Genomic DNA, 5,136 nt, shown 5'->3' with positions numbered 1-5,136 from the left:
TGTATATTTGAAATATTTCCTATTTTAAGATTAAAAAAAGAAACTTCATCTTGAGCTGATTTATGTGAATGTGAAACTTTGTAAGACATCACTTTATGAAATTCTTTTCATTGATTTCATGTACTATGTTTATTTTGTTTATTGATTTTGTGCTTTGATCAAGAATACTTAGAATAGTGTGTATACTATAAACCTTAGAGATGTGGCCACTGTGGCTTAATTATCCTCTGAGGTCTAGAGTCTAGGCTTTTAGGCTTTGCTTAATAGATGTTGACTTTTCCGGGGTGCCTGGGTGGCTCAGTCGGTTAAGCGTCTGCCTTCGGCTCAGGTCATGATCCCAGGGTCCTGGGATCGAGCCCTGCTTTGGGCTCCCTGCTCTGCGGGAAGCCTGCTCCTCCCTCTCCCACTCCCCCTGCTTGTGTTCCTGCTCTCTCTCTCTCTGTCAAATAAATAAATAAAATCTTAAAAAAAAAATGTTGATTTTTCCTTTAGGAAAAAAAACTGGGTGTAGATTTAGATGAACTTGACGTTAATATCTTGGTGTATCAATTAGAACTCAGTAAGGTTACAAATGACAGAAAAATCATCTCAAGCAGGCTTAACATGGAATATTATTTGGTCATGTAACTGAAGAGCTCTTGGTTGCATGGGAGCTGGTCAGGCTTAAGGTACCAATGGATTCAGGGTCTTCAAGGATTCCCACTTTCTAGTTTTTCAGTATTACACATAAAATTGTAATAAACATGTCATTGCATGCTTATATATGTGAGTGAGAAGTTTTCAAATCTAGAAGTGGAATTGCTAGTTCAAGGTATAGGCACTTCCTGGGGTGCCTGGGTGGCTCAGTCACTTAAGCATCTGCCTTCAGCTCAGGTCATGATCTCAGGGTCCTGGGATCAAGCCTCATATCAAGTCCGTGTTGGACTCTCTGCTCAGCTGGGAGTCTGCTTCTCTCTCTCACTCTGTGCTCTCTCTCCCTCACTTTCTCCCTTTCTCTCTCAAATAAATAAATAAAATCTAAAAAAAAAAAAACAAGAGTATAGACACTTCCAACTTCACCAGATACTGCCAAATTTCTACCCAAAGTGAGGGGTTTTTTTTTATTTTTTTTGTTTTTTGTTTTGTCACTTTATACTTCCATAAGCACCAGCAGTGTATGAAAGTTCTCATTTCCTTTCCTTGCGTCCTTATTACACTTAAAATTTTAAAATCTTAAAATTTTTCTGCTCTTCACCCAGATGATCAATGTCATTAACAGTCATAAATCATCTTGATATGATATGTGATAAAAATGGCACTTTAACCCTATGTTCTTCCTCCCAAAATCCTATTGCCCCAGTCTAGTTACAAAAAACAAACAAACAGACAAAAACTAAAACAAAACTCCTAGAAGGGTATCTTACAATATACTTATCCAGTACTCCTCAAACTTGTCAAGGTCATCAAAACCAAGGACAATCTGAGAAACTGTCATAGCCAAGAGGAGCCTAAGGAGCATATCTGATGGCTAAATGTAAAGTAGTACCCCAGATGGGATCCTGGAATATAAAAATGACAGTAGGTAAACTAAGGAAACTGGGATAAACTGTGGACTTTATTTTTTTTTAAGATTTTATTTATTTGAGAGAGAGAGAATGAGAGATAGAGAGCCCGAGAGGGAAGAGGGTCAGAGGGAGAAGCAGACTCCCTGCCAAGCAGGGAGCCCGATGCAGGACTCGATCCCGGGACTCCAGGATCATGACCTGAGCCGAAGGCAGTCGCTTAACCAACTGAGCCACCCAGGCGCCCAAACTGTGGACTTTAATAATGATGTGTGAATATCCGTACATTAATTGTAACAAATGTACCACACTAATATAAGATATGAACATTCAGGGAACCTGGGCATGAGGTATATGGAAACAATATTTTCTCAAATTTTCTGTAAATCTGAAACTGTTCTAAAATATAAGGTCTACTATTAAATTATTTTTCTACTCCTAATTGTATCTCCTTGTTTTAATTTTCATTACCCCAATTACTGGTGAGGTTGAACATTTTTTTCATGTTTATTAACCATCCAGAATTCTCTCTGATGAATTTCTGGTCCACCTTTGCTTAAGAATTGTGGTTTTTAAAAATGGTTTGTCAGAATTTATAGATACTTGGTGTATTACTCTTTTGCTGGGTAACCTATTAATCCTTTAGTTGTGTTGAGTTGCAAACATCTTCAGTTTGTAGGTATCCTTTGGTATTTTCTATAGTATATTATGATATTAATATGGTCTGGCAGATATTTTTCAATTTTAATATAGTCAAATGCTTTTTTTTTCCTCTTTGTACTTTTGAGTCTTGTTTAGAAAATCTTTCCCTATTCTGATGTCATAAAACTGTTTTTTCTTCTATCAATTTTCCGTGTTACTTTTTACTTTTAACATTTTTTAATCCACTCTGAATTTATTTTTATCTGGTATAAGGTAAGGAGCTAATTTATTTTACTTTTTTGTATAAGTGGCTAATTGTTCCAGCACCATTTATTAAGCTTTTCCATTTTTTCCCACTGATTTACACTGTAATTTCTATTTTATGCCAAGTTTCCATATGTATTTAATCTGTTTGCCTATTTCTAAACAAATGTTTTTAAATTTTGCATTGTTTTTAAAAATATGGCTTTATGATAAATTTTTCTTAACTGACCTCCTAGGTGAAGTCAGGTCTGGTAGGTCCTCCTTATTTTTTCCTCAAAATTATCTTTACTATTTTTGGGCTATTTGTTCTTTTGTATGAAATTTAGGATTGGTTTATGAAGATCAACACAATGTTCTTTTGGAATTTTGATTGGTATTACAATGAGTTTATACATTAACTGACATAGATTAATAAATTTATAGACCAATTATAGATCTTGACTCCTTCTGTCCATGAACATAGTATAGCTTCCATTTATGAAAGTGGCCTTTTATATCCTTCAGTGTTTTATAAATTTCTCCTTAAAAGTCTTGTCCATCTTTTGTCTGTTTATTCATGGGTATCTCATAGTTTTTGTTGCTCTTGTAATTATATTTTTTATCATTAGCCACACTATTGATTTTTGGATGTTGTCTTTACCAGTGAGTTGCTAAACTATTTTAATGTTTTTCTTGCATTTCTTATGTAGACAATCATTTCAAGTGGAAGTAACAAAGATTTTTCCTTCTTATTTTCCAATCCTTATCCCTCTTATTTATTTTTTCTAATTGCATTGGTTGGGATCTCTAGGACAATGTTTAATAGCATAGAGAGGAAAGCATCCTTATTTTGTTTCTTATTTTAATGAAATGCTTCTATTTTTTTCACTATTAACTATGATGTTTCTTGTAGATTTACTATCATTTTTTGGTAGCTAGCTGCCTCACATTAACTCTTCTATTCTTATTGTAATAGAACCTCAGATTTGTAGCTGATCATATAACTGCATACTACATTTCTCAGCATCCATTGCACTTAGTAGATGTGGTTGTCTTTAAGCTTTGGCTACTAAGACAAAATTAGAGGTGGTCCATGTCTTTTTTTTTTTTTTAATTTACTTATTTGAGAGAGAGAGAGAGCAAGTGGGAAGGAGGGGCAGAGGGAGAGGGTGAGAGACACCCAGTCACAATCCACACTGAGTGTAGAACCTGACACGGAGCTTGATCTCATGCCCTGAGATCAAGACTTGAGCAGAAACCAAGAGTTGGGCACTTAACCAACTCTGCCACCCAGGTGCCCCTAGAGGTGGTCCATGTCTTAAAGGGAAGAGGAATGCTCTGCCCTCTCCTTTTCCTATTCCTTTCTGTTAATGGTATACATTGTAGTTAGCTTAGGTGGAAGAGCCATCTTGAATAACAACATGACCAATTGAGATGACTGTAATTCTGTCTCCCAACAAGGTTCTTTCCACTTCACTTATAACATTTCTTTTTCTTTTTTTTTTAAGATTTTATTTATTTATTTGACAGAGAGAGACACAGAGAGGGAACACAAGCTGGGGGAGTGGGAGAGGGAGGAGAAGGCTTCCCGCTGAGGAGGGAGCCCGATGTGGGGCTCGATCCCAGGACCCTGGGATCATGACCTGAGCCGAAGGCAGACATGTAACGACTGAGCCACCCAGGCGCCCTATAACATTTCTTTATTTTATGATTTGTTTCATTTTTTTTAAATTTTTATTTTAAGTAGGCTCTACACCCAACATGGGGCCAAACTCATGACCCTGAAATCAAGAGTTGCACACTCAGTCAACTGAACCAGCCAGGAACCCCTCTTAGGACTTGTTTCTAACCAGGAGAGGAAGATTGATTTTATTCTTCTAAAACATAGATTTGAATGATATGTTTTCTGCCTAATTACAAATATTTTGAAAGCTGGGTGAGAATAAACTGATTATGGGACACAGAACCCTAAGTACTCTCAAGTTAGGATGAATTTCTTTAAATTGATTTGCCCATGTAATTATAAACTAAAGAAATAAAAAGAAAAATAAGACAAAGAAGAAAGTCTATTCTTTATACATTAAAACATTTATCTGAAGTGATGTATTATGGATAGGGAAAATTTTTTAAAGAAAATCTATAAAGTAAAGCTGCCATCTAAGTGCGAGTATTCTTACTGTTACCTAGTTTTTCAGTCCTTGTTCATATACTATTTTTGCAGTTATGATCATAACTTAAAAAAAAAGTATAGACACACGTTTTGCACTTAAAAAAATACTTATTTTTAAAGTTGAGGTCCTTTAAGTTTCCATGTAAGAATAAGCTATCAAACAATAAGAATGACAGTATGTAGAATAAGTGTCTCTTCCCCCTGAGTCACAGGGTAAAAGAGCTCTTAGAACTGAAGGGAATTTTTTAATCCCAGCTTTTGAAGGTTGATGGTCGTATTTTTTTCTATAAGATGATTATTTGGTGATTGGTTTGATCGAATGCTGTCATATCATGAAATTCTTATATTTAGGATTGCATTTATGCTGTCCAGTCTTTGTGAAGAACTCAGTTCTAGTAAAGTCTGAATCAATCTGTCCTTCCTTTCCTTTCCTTTCCTTTCCTTTCCTTTCCTTTCCTTTCCTTTCCTTTTCTTCCTTTCTTCCTTCCTTCCTTCCTTCCTTCCTTCCTTCCTTCCTTCCTTCCTTCCTTCCTTCCTTCC

The sequence above is a fragment of the Callorhinus ursinus genome, unplaced genomic scaffold, assembly GCF_003265705.2.
Source record: "Callorhinus ursinus isolate GAN/ISIS: 27379988/994484 unplaced genomic scaffold, GSC_fseal_2.0 scaffold37, whole genome shotgun sequence".
In the NCBI taxonomy this organism is placed as follows: domain Eukaryota; kingdom Metazoa; phylum Chordata; class Mammalia; order Carnivora; family Otariidae; genus Callorhinus; species Callorhinus ursinus.
The sequence above is the reverse complement of the archived record's forward strand: the minus strand, read 5'-3'. Positions refer to the sequence as shown.